Source organism: Pristis pectinata, chromosome 5 (assembly GCF_009764475.1).
Source record: "Pristis pectinata isolate sPriPec2 chromosome 5, sPriPec2.1.pri, whole genome shotgun sequence".
Classification (NCBI taxonomy): Eukaryota; Metazoa; Chordata; class Chondrichthyes; order Rhinopristiformes; family Pristidae; genus Pristis; species Pristis pectinata.
In genome coordinates this window covers 101,064,635-101,077,135 of record NC_067409.1, presented here as the reverse complement: position 1 = coordinate 101,077,135, position 12,501 = coordinate 101,064,635, and the positions used below count along the sequence as shown (strand labels likewise).

At 38.7% G+C, this 12,501-nt stretch overlaps 1 protein-coding gene across 1 annotated transcript in view; it reads left to right on the top strand.

The window, feature by feature from the left end:
• Positions 1–12,501, top strand: part of LOC127570323 (inactive ubiquitin thioesterase OTULINL-like) — a 33,605-nt gene that overhangs the window by 2,449 nt on the left and 18,655 nt on the right. The gene's annotated exons all lie outside the window — the stretch shown is intronic.

Here is a 12,501-nt window from a genome sequence, read left to right as displayed (position 1 = left end):
TCTCTCACCCATGACCATAATTTCTCCCCAATTCTCCTACCAGCCATCTACTCTAGAGATAGTTTACGAAAACTAATTGACTTAAAAGTACAACTTTGGGATGTGGAGAAAACTGGAGCACCCAGGGGAAACCCATGCAGACACGGAGAATGTACAAATGCTACAAAACTGCATCCTACTTCAGGATTGAACCTGAATCACTTTAAGACAGCAGCACTAACTGCTGTGACACTGTGTCGATCACAGTTGCCATTAATGTCATCGATAAAGTAGGCATTTCATACACCTACATTCGCTTTACCAGATTATTATTTTGTGCATTCCTTCCTTGTTTGCTAAATGAATGAATGTTATTTCCATGACCAACTATCTGCATAATAAAATTATGTAAACACAGCAAATGTAAATTATGATTTCCTTTTGCTACACAAGGAATGGAATGAGTCAATTACTGATGTATCATTTCTATTGTTTAGCCTTCTAATTTGTCTGAATCATGAAATCAGATTCCTGATATGCCTACGAACGACCTCAGAATCAGGTTTATTATACCTGATGTACATCATGAAATTTGGTGTTTTGTGACAGCGGTACAGTGCATGATATAAAAATTACTATAAGTTACAATTAAATAAATAAATAGTGCAATAAGAGGAATAACAAGATGGGTTCATGGACCGTTCAGAAATCTGATGGCGGAGGGGAAGAAGCTGTTCCTGAAACATTGAGTGTGAGTCTTCAGGCTCCTGTACCTCCTCCCCGATGGTAGTAATGAGAAGAGGGCGTGTCCCGGATGGTGAGGGTCCTTAATGATGGATACCACCTCCTTGAGGCACTGCCTCTTGAAGATGTCCTCGATGGCAGGGTGGATTGTGTCCATGATGGAGCTGGCTGAGTCAACAACCCTCTGCAGCCTCTTTTGATCCTGCGCATTGGAGCCTCCATACCAGGCAGTGATGCAACCAGTCAGAATGCTCTCCATTGTACGTGTAGAAACTTGCAAGAGTCTTTGGTGATATAACAAATCTCCTCAAACTCCTAATGAAGTAGAGCAGCTGGCGTGCCTACATGATTGCATCAATGTATTGGGCCCAAGATAGATCCTCTAAGATGTCGACGCCCAGGAACTTGAAGTTGCTCACCCTTTCCACCGCTGACTCCTTAATGAGGACTGGTGTGTGTTCTCCTGACTTCCCCTTAAAGTCCACAATCAGTTCCTTGGTCTTGCTGACATTGTGTGCGAGGTTGTTGTTGTGACACTAATCAACCAGGTGATCTATCTCACTCCTGTACGCCTCCTCATTGCCATCTGAGATTCTACCAACAACGGAGGTGTCATTGGCAAATTTATAGATGACATTTGAGCTGTGCTTAGCCACACAGTCATGAGTGTAGAGAGAGTAGAGCAGTGGGCTAAGCACGCATCCTTGATGTGTGCCCATGTTGATTGTCAGCAAGGAGATGTTATTACCGATCCGCACTGACTGTGGTCTCCCCATAAGGAAGTCAAGGATCCAGCTGCAGAGGAAGGTACAGAGGCCCAGGTTTTGAAGCTTGTTGAGCAGTACTGAGGGGATGATGGTGTTGAACACCAAGCTGTAATTGATAAACATCCTGATATCTATCTTATCCTGCTATCTTCAGAAGTCTATGGATATATATTCAAAGATCCTTCTGCTCTGTTTTGCCTTCTTTCCCTTGTCTTACTTCCCAGTCTGCAAATTGAATTTCTTTTGCTGCTTTTTTGCCCACCTAACCAGTCCATTGATATCTTTCAGCAGTTTACAACTATTTTCCTCTATCAACCACACCATTTTAGTGTCTTTTAATCATGGCTGTTTAAGACCAAATTATTTAAATCCTAAAGTAGCATTATAATGAATGTAAGGAAGAAATCCTATATTTTTAAGGGAAGGGGTTATAACATTTGCCAGAAAATAAATTTTGCACATCAACCCATAATATGCAAGTAAGGCAGCTCACTGTGATTTCCTTTGACTTCACTGGAGAAGTCAGTGAAATATCACAACCTGTTGAGGAGCAGGGAATCACTTATAGCAACTTGTGGATTCCTGTTCTTAATTCATCTCTGCATACATCAGAAGTTGCTGTCATTGTTGTCATTTTATTTTATATTTTATTTGTTGTTGAACTTTAATAGCACACTTCTATCCTGATCATTGCAAATTTATTTTTCACCTTTATAATGCATTATCTATTTAATGTGGTCATACTGCATTTGAGTAATTTTTGTATGCAATATATGTTTCACTGTCATCTGGATGTTCACTCATAATTCGATATTTGCCTACCCCAGAACTCGCTGCTGGTCTTGGAGTGTAAAAACAGCAACTGCCAGTGAAAGGTGGGGCTTAGGATTGGCCCTGGCATTTAAATCACACTGGCCCAAGTTCAATTATTTTTCTGTATTTAATTTGTATATGTAGTGCAAGTGTATTTAATGAAAAAGAAACAAAGTACGTAGTTAAACATACCTTTTCTGTTCACCTATTTTAGTTATGTCAGGGTACTTGGGCATATTTTTAATTTCCATTTTTTTTTAAACTAAATAAAAACATGGTTCAACCTATACACATAATGTGTGTCATTTCTCTTGAAATTTATTTCCCTTCTATCATGCCTTGTTTTCCTTGTTAACAAGATGTAGCTTTTTATGATAATTTTGTATCTCAGAGTCACCTTCTTCAGCAAATGTGCTGTCTTCTAGGTGAGAAATGTCTTCAGCATGTGGTCTCTTTAGACTCAAATGGAGGCTTACTTTGATTTAGTGGATGAGGTTGGAACAAATCAGTTATTTGTCTTATATTTAGCGGCATTTGTCGCCTAAATCATTTGTTTTCTTTTCTCTGATTTTCTTGACTTCCCCTCTTCATTTATCAGGCAGTTTGCTGTCCCTATTTGTATCAATGCATTCAGGGATTGCCATTTTAGGTTGATCTAGTTTTGGACAATTAATTAGGATAGTCAACAGAAATCACAGATATGTGATTTAGTAACACGACGTTATAAACAATGCATACAGAGCATATTAAACTAAATAAGGACACATCTGCTGACTACTTCCTACTGCCCCCTATCAACTGTTGAATCGGATCTCTTCCATGGCAAACTTAGAGGAAACATTGAGGATAGTAAGAGCACAGGAGGTACTCTGATGAATAAGTCTAATATCTGTTAGCAATAGTGGCTCAGGAACATTGACACTGACTGAGCTGGCCCAGGTACTGATGAAGGGAGTTGCCATACAGGACCTGTGAGAGGTGATGTGAGAACCAATATGTGGAAAAGACTTCCATAATTAATAACAACACACGAGATGCTGGAGAAACTCGGCGGGTCAGGCAGCATCGATGGAGAGTTGATGTTTCAGGTCAAGACTGGAGTTTCAACTTGAAATGTCAACTCTCTGTCTCCCTCCATGGATGCTGCCTGACCCTCTGAGTTCCTCCAGCATCTTGTGTGTTGCTCAAGATTTCAGCATCTGCAGTTTTTTTTTTGTGACTTGCATAATTAGTAATCTTGTTGTAAATAGGCCTCCAGGGAAGAGTAACCATAATATGATAGAATTTTGCATTGCGTTTTAAAGTAGTTCAATCCCAAACTAATATCTAAATCAAAAAGAAACTACAAAGGTATGAGGGATGACTTGGTTAATTGGAAACAACATATAATGATCAATATTAAAATGTATGGCTAGCATTTAAATAAATAACACATGATTTGCAAAAGAAAAACTACTTTAAGGCACAAAAGCACAAAAGAAAAGAGGGTCTGTCTGTGGCTGATGGGAGAAATTAAAAACAGCATTAAAACAAAAGAAGAGAACTAATAAAGTTGTCTGAAAGAGCCTGAGCATGGAAGCATTTCAGAGCTCATCAAAGTGAAATGAGATTGAGGGAAAAAAGGAAAGTAAACTAGCAAGCAGCATAAAAACAGTTTGTAAAAGCTTCTGAAGTATGTGAAAAGGAAACAACTAGCGAGGGCAAATGTGGGTCCTCTACCAAATAGAGGCAGGAGAATTTATAATACTGAATAAGGAGTTGGCAAAGTAGTTAAGCAAATACTTTGTGTCTGATTGCAAGCAAGAAGATACAAAAAAGCCTGTCAGAAATACAAAGAATGAAGGATGTAGCAAGATTGTAGGACTAAAGGAAATCAGTATTGGTTAAAATATAATACTAGAATTGTTGGCAAGGCTGAAGACCTGATAATCCACATCTCAGAGGTCTGAAAGAGTTGGCAGCAGAGATAGTGGATTAATTGGTTATCATCTCTCAACATTCTATAGGTTCTGGATGGTTCCTGCAAATTGGAGGGTTACAAATATAATCAGACTTCTTAAGAAAGGAGAGAGAGCAAGTTTTTAAGAAAGGAGAGAGAGTTTGCGTAATATCAATAGAAAGATAATGCTGGAATCTATAGGGATGTAAGAACATATCACCTTGAAAGGAGGAAGAGGATTTATTAAAATGGAAAATCATCTTTGGCTGATCTATTGGAGTAATTTGAGGAAGTAACTAGTAGAAGTTGTAAGAGCTAATCAGTGGATGTGCTGTATTTAGATTTTCAGATTTAGGTTTTCAATAAGGTCCTGCATAGGAAGTTGGTCAGCGAGATTAACAGACAGGAATAAACATGAAGGAATAAACAGGTCTTTAGTAATGATGCTCTTAAGATGAGGCAAGTTGAGTAGTGATCGTGATTGTTTTATCAGTCTCTGAAGAAAAACTCTCTGGACTTGAGCATAAATACTTGGCTGACATACCAGTGTAGTACTGGAGTGGTGCTGCACTGTAGCACTGATGTAGTTCTGCATTATTGCAGGTGCAACTTTCAGATCAGATGTTAAAGTGAGACACAGATCTCTTTTCCCATGGAATTTTCAAAATAGGGAAGAAATGTTAGCCATGACATTGGTTCAGAAATAAATATTCCTCCCAATGTAACTAAAATCAATCATTTGTTATTTTGTCATATTTGTGTGTTCAAATTGACTGCCTAGTTTCCTGCATAACTATAGCTGAGTTCAAAAGCAGTTCATTAACTGTAAAGGCCAAAGAGACATGCTGACATTTGAAAGGCACTACTGAAAGGAAATCATTTTTTTTACCCCTTTGCTGTTGCGTACAAGTAGAGTTGCATACAAGTAGAGTGTTGTTTTAACTTGGGAACTGACTAAGGTGGTAAATGCATCTAGTAGAAACAGGCAGCTGCAAGTTTTATAGATGCAACTCTACTTGTGATGTAACTTGGATTCCAAAGAAATCCTGTTTAGTCACAAACCTGATGACTAAAAATGTGTTTTTATTACAGATTTCCACCATCTGCAGAACACGCTGTGAAGTCTCAGCAGGCCAAGCAGCATCATCTGTTTTTCTATTGTAAAATCTTGTTTTGCAGCAAATATATTGCTATTGGTCAAGAGTGGAGGACACATGGTAATACCTAGCATATCATCCTGATCTGGATAAAGTGGTAATTTTGAAATAAAAACCTGCCTATCTCGGTTAGGTTGGAAAAGATTCTTGAATTGACCACCACAAGTGTCAAACAGGATGTTTCTCTCTGAATTCTTGTGAATGTTGCTTATATGATGCTATGTGCCTGTGATGCTGCTGCAAGTAAGTTTTTCATTGGACCTATGCATACATGTACTTGTGCACATGACAATAAACTCGACTTAAATATGTTTTAATTACAGATTTCCACCACTTGCAGAACACGCTGACTTTGATAGGTTTTATGTAAGCCAATCTGGGAAAAGGAACACCCCTGTAGATCTTGAGAGAGATGCCCAATTTCCCATTTAAATTTGGGATTGTAAACTGGACCTTTCAGACCGGTCATTTTTTAAAATATATTTGAGGTTGTGTTTTGTGTCTTCAATATGTCACTCTCAGGGAGATTGAGGGAGGGGCCATGGAACTGGAAGTGTATTGCTGGGATGGGGGGTGTGATGGGTGTTGGTGTCAAGAAGGACACTGTGGCAAGATCATGTGTGATTATGTGAGTGATAAGTCTACGCTGAGGAGCCTAGTATTGAATCGTTTTGGACCACATTGCCACTGGACAAAGACATAGCTCTTAATAAAGTCCATGTGATAGCTGGTGTGTTCTGGCAATCCCACTAAAAGGATTAATGCAGTGGCCTTTTTCACTCCTCAGAATTGGAGTGGAAATAAGTCATCCTTAACCCTGAGGGGGAGAAAAGGAGGAAGATGAAAAAGAAAATCTAATGGGATTGCTTAAACAAATTGATTAATGTGGCTGGAAATGGCTTGTAAAGGAGTTTTGGCATCATTTTGGATTTGTGGGGTATTGTGCTTATTTTGGGATCACTGAATTTGCAATTTGCATTTCTGAACTTGAAGTTGCACTCTTTTTGATTTTTTTTTCCCCTCCCACATTGACTTTTTTGTTCACCCAGATCAAGCACACAATGCTTCATTGTTATTTTTGTTCTATTATGCAATGAATAAAAATTTATGGCTGTTTAGACAAGTTTCAGTTCCCAGCTCTCAACACACAGCCTCACATCAAATCCTAATCCAGCTACTTTTTAAGAAGTCGTGCAAGTTTCTGCTGCACAACCTTTGCCAGCCAGTAAAATTCAGACCTCCACTCTTTTTTCTGACTTCTACCATTTATAGTAAAACCTTGTCCCTTGGCTGCTAAACTCTTGGGGAATTAGATTCTTCCTGTTCAGCCATTTTAGCTGATTAAATCTGCCCTCTGCATTTTTGTTCTAAATCTCAGTCATCCCTCTTCCTTCTCATTGTTAGATTTCTCCAGCCCTGACTTCATATTCATAAATCACAACTGCAGCCCCTCTAATGCCACCACATTCTTGTAGTGTTCTTCCTTCAGAATTATACACTGCATTCTTGCTGCAGATTAACTAGCATTTCATAAAATTTTAGCATGACGACCCTGCTTAATGTTCTTTGCATTGATCAATAAAGTTTCTTGCATTCCTCTTATTCCCCTGTTCTTGTCACATTCATAGATCTGTGGACATTCACTTATGTTGCTCTGTTCCTTTATATTCAGCCTGCCATTTATCATGTATTTCTTGCCATGCTGGATTTCCCCATCTGCATAACTTCACATTTGTCATGTTGAGTTCCATTTTCCACTTCTCTAAACATTTGATCAATCCATTGATATCTTCCTGTGCACAGCAATTTGCTTCTTCACTATCAACCACATTACCAGCTTTTGTATTATCTGCAAGATTCTTATCATGGATCCTACTAAAAAGCACTGATTCATACCATGTAAAGCTCAGGACAATACTCTGGTCCCTGTGGAACTCAAGTGCTTATAACCTTCTAGTCATGAAAACTCCCATCTACCATTGTGCTTCCGATAACATAGTTTGTTTTGGATCCAACTTCTTACTTTTCCCTTGATCCCACCAAGGGCAGAGGAGGTGCTGGAGTCAGATACACTCACTATGTTCAAGAGACATGGGCACTTAAATAGGCAATGTATGGAAGGATATGGACCTAGTGCCGGCAAATTGGATTAGTTTAAGTTTCCGTTTCTGTGCTGTAGACTCTTTTTGACCAGTCTGCCATGTGGGCCTTGCTAAAATCCATGTACACCTGATCAACCCTCTCTAATTACTTCTAAAGACATTCACTCATGAGTTGGGCAGTACTTTCCCTTAGTAAACTCCTGTTGACTATCCTTAATTTAGCCTGTGCATCTCTTAGCTAATGATTTCAGCAACATTAGTCTGCAAATACTCAATCTGTCCCTTTATCCTATTTTAAACAACAGCATCATGCCTACAACCAAAGGGGACAGAAAAATTATGGATAGAGCCTTTGTTATTTCATGTAAGAGCATGAGACTCATTTTATTTACACTGATGATTTATCTATGTTTAATTCTCTCAATATTTTCACTGTTTATTGTATCCAAATATTTTACACTCTCCTACCTTAAATAAGATGTCTGTATCATCTCTTTTGTGAACTTAGTCACAAAGTATTCGTTTAGAATCATAGCTGTGTCTTCCACCTCCATTTAAAGGTTACCCTTTTAGTCTTTTGTGGGCCCTGCTTTTTTTCTTTGTTATTGTCCACTTATGTACTTGAGTTGATTTTAATTTGATTTCAACTACTAATATTTTTTTCCCCACTTCAGAAAACTTAGTGTATGTGTGGAGATTTAAAATATTCCAGGTCTCAAATTTTCTGCTGTAGCTGAGGTTAGGGCAAGCACGGTAGTGTAGCGGTTAGTGTAATGCTATTAAAGCACCAGTTGCCCGGGTTCAATTCCGGCTGCTGTCTGTAAGGAGTTTGTACGTTTTCCCCGTGTCTGCGTGGGTTTCCTCCGGGTGCTCCGGTTTCCTCCCACATTCCAAAGACGTACGGGTTAGGAAGTTGTGGGCATGCTATGTTGGCGCCGGAAACGTGGCGACACTTGCGGGCTGCCCCCAGAACACTCTACGCAAAAGATGCACTTCACTGTGTGTTTCGATGTACATGTGACTAATGAAGATATCTTATTTATCCCATCCAGAATTAAATACAAAATTCAAATTGCTGACTTCAAACCCACAGAGCACACCATTACACATAAGTTACACAGTTACTAGAACACTTTTTTTTAGGTGTTGCAGATCTTGGTTCTTGGAAACAGGAAGTTCTCACTTTCTGTTGAAATGTGCAACTGAGATGGATATCTGAGATAAAAGTTGAAAATACTGGAAATAATAAACAATGAATTTCAAGGGAAACAAAATTAATATCCTGGATATTGTGGAGTAGAACTATCACCCTTCATTCAGATATCAGAGAGCCAATTGCCGAGCCTTTACTCGGTTCAGATCCATAAAGCTGCTTTCATTGGCTGCAGTGTCCAACCTGATCAGCAAGACCGTGAGTAGACCCAGGGCCATCTGGTGACACTGGCCAGTAGAGGCCTTGCCTATGGAAAATATTGTGAACCTCTTTGATGGATGTGAAAAACACATCACCAGCTTTACCAGCTGTCAAAGCGGTCACATCTTTAGTCATTTTTAGTATATCTGCTATTCAGAAGGATTTAAAAACTATTGAAATGAAAACAATTAAGATTTTTGAAACTTTTCAAATCAACTTGAAAACATTTAAAAATAATTAAAAATTGTTAATGGCAAATGCATAATTAAAATATCTTTCTTCCTTGCAGCATTAAGTATCCCATTCACTTTAATGGATTTGCGGATCCTGTACCAGGTCTAATCTGCTGCAGGAAGCATAAGCAAATTCCCAAGCTGAAATCTAGTTGTAGGGCATGTTGGCAATGTCACCAGCTTGAATCTATCAGCAAGTTCAGGACTTCTGTGTTCTGATACATATGCTAAAGTCCCTGAATCTCCTATCACTTTCAGCATAAATTTCAGCATTTCCCAGCATGAATTGGCACAATGAGTCATGTCAATGACTTTATTCTGGTGACCAGTTTAATATTTCTGGCAACTGCTTTTAATTCATTTAATGTATTTTTCAATTTGATTTTATTCCCAAAGTGAAAGGTATGCCTGTCATAAGGATGAAACACTCCACATTTTTCACTCAAATAGCATAGACCAGATAAAATATGTGCCTTTTGCAGGCTGGACCTCAATCTACTCTGACCCAAATAGGTGCACTACCATAGAAAACACTACAATTCAAATGCAAATTTTATTTGAATTTCCCATCTTTCTTATTCCATTTGAAAGATGTCTCATTTCTTCAAAGGTGTGTTTGTAACCTACCTACAGATATGCACCTAATGGTGATCTGTTGAGATCCCGTTCATTATTCTGAAAGCATTTCTGATGGACTGTTGCATCCTGCAGAGAAAGGAGGCCTCTTCATTTCAATTTGTGCATCTGGGCTACATTTGGGTTTCATAGTTAAAAGCAAAAAGGCAATGAGCTATCTCAGTGCAATGGTGTTTTCATAAGAATTTTAATCTTGATAACTAAGAAATATCTTTTAACATTGACTCTTCAAAGTACTTAAGGAGAGAACTAAAACTGAGTTTTAGTAGAATTTATGTAGTAGTTCTTTTTAAACTATTCTAATTAATTATAGGGGAATTGAGCTGCAGAGAAGGGAAGTAAATATTGCAAATATTCATATGCTGCTGTTGTGGCCACGTAACCAAATTAGTTCTTAAGAAATTTTTGTGTTCCTCCGTAAATTGTTAAAATGTGAAATAAATTGTCACCTTAAATGATTTAGAATGCTGTTCCAAATGAGGTTTGAACAAATTATTATGTAACTTTAAGCATTGTGGTTCTGATTTTTGCATTATGTAGTTCAGGGAATACAGTCACAGTATTTAAGGAGAGGATCGAGATCTTCCATTATGAGTACCTCGCTGCTAAGTCTTCCACCCACGTAGATAAATCTCACTTCAGCTGGCTTAGTTCAATGAACCAAACAGTCTATGCATAAAATAGTAAACCTGTTGTGGGAGTTATTTTACGAGAAGGACTTTAGCATTTCAAGATTGTGGCTTACCATCACCTTCTCAAGGAGATTTAAGGGTCTGCAATAAATATTGGCCTTGCCAGTGACACTCATATTATATATGAATATATAAAAAAAAAGCATGTCACTTTGCTAAGCAACCCACAATAGATAATTGCTAGCTGAGATTTATCTTCTGCTAAGGTGTTAAGTTGTTGATCAAAGCTTTGCACTCCATCAATTGGTAGGGGCAATGGGAAAACTCTCTTCCAATTTGCTTGCTCACAGAACTTCCTCTCCTCCTTACAATTGTTCCATGACAGCACACAAGCTGTGATATTAACTAATGTGTCTACAACAGAATTAATCTCAGTGAAGACTGGAGTCAAACAAGGCTGTGTCATTGCCCCAACATATTCTCAATCATTCGTGTCGCAATGTTGATGGTGAGATGCAACAAACTTCCTTTGGGAGTGGAGCTAATCTTAAGAACTAACGAGAAACTGTTCAATATACAGTGACCACACTCCAGAACCATGGTTACTCGAACCTCCAGTAGCTGAGCTGCAGTATGTGGATGACACTTGTATTTCAGCATGCTCAGAGGCCAAAACTAAAACATTATAAACAATTCCACAAAGCATATGAGAGGATGGGCCTCGAACTCAACATCCACAGGACAAAGATGAACTGCTCCCACTGCACCACACTGCCCTCCATCAATAAAGGTTCACAAACAGACCCTAAAAATTGTGGACCACCTCCCATATCTTGGGAGTCACCTCTCAGTGAATGCAGACATTGATGAAATTTGCCACTGTCTTCAATGTGCTAGCACAGCCTTTGGTCAATTGAAGGAAAGATTATTTGAAGATCATGACCTCAGATTTGGCTTAAAATCCAAGGTCTGCCAAGCAGCAATGGTCCCTGCCCTATCTGCTTCTGAGACCTCGACCATCAACAGAAGGGAATTCAAGGCAGTGGAAAAATGCCTCCAGTGCTGTCTCTGCAAAATCCTCAAATCACTGGAAAGAGAAGCAAACCAATATCCGCATCCTCTCCCGGGCCAATGTGCCCTGTATTAAGACCCTCGTTATACTTAGTGGGCTACACTGGGCAGGCCATATCATTTGCATGCCCAATACCAAACTCCTGAAACACGCACTTCACATGAAGCTCTGTCATGGGAAAAGATTCAAGAATGCGCTGAAAACCACCTTGAAGAAATGTAGCATCCTCACTGACTCCTGAGAACCCTTGGCCCATGACTGCTCAATGTAGAAATGGGGGGGGGGGAAATTTTCAAATAAAAGCAGAAAATGCTAGAGATATTCAGCAGATCGGGCAACTGCTGACAAGAGAAAAACGGAACTAACGTTCCAGGTCCACGTCCTTTCATTAGAAAAGTACTGTCATTAGAAATGTTATTGACCTGAAATGTTAACCCTGTTTTTTCTCTCTCCTTGGCTACTGGCTGACCTGCTAAGTACTTCCAGCACTTTCTGCTTTTACTTCCAGTGGGTGCAGATTTTTACTTTCCGAATATGGTTTGAAATTTTGCTTTAGGAGTAAGCACATAATCAAGCTTGCATTTGATTGATTCTTGTCTAATGTGTTGACTTTCAGATGAGATGGTAAAATATCGCCTTTGTTGACCAGCTCAGGTAAAGATATAGAATCCCATACATTATTAGTAGAAAAGAGCATTGTGCTTGCCAGCACTTGTCTCTCGACCAACTTCATGAGAATATTAACTCTTGAGTGAGTTAACTCATTGCTGTTTGTGGAAATGATTTCAGCAATGGTTTGGATGGTAACAGTGAGTAGACCTCGAAAGTAATTTAACGATTTGGAGAACAATTTGGCCACGAAAGAAGCTATATAAAAAGCAATGTGAAGGATAAATAAAATGACTGTTCAGTATGAAAACATAATTGTTGACCTTTTGAGCAGTTACATTTTCTCAAAGACTGAAGCTTTTATGATTTTGCTGTTTTTGACTGAGTATCAAGCAAACACTCAT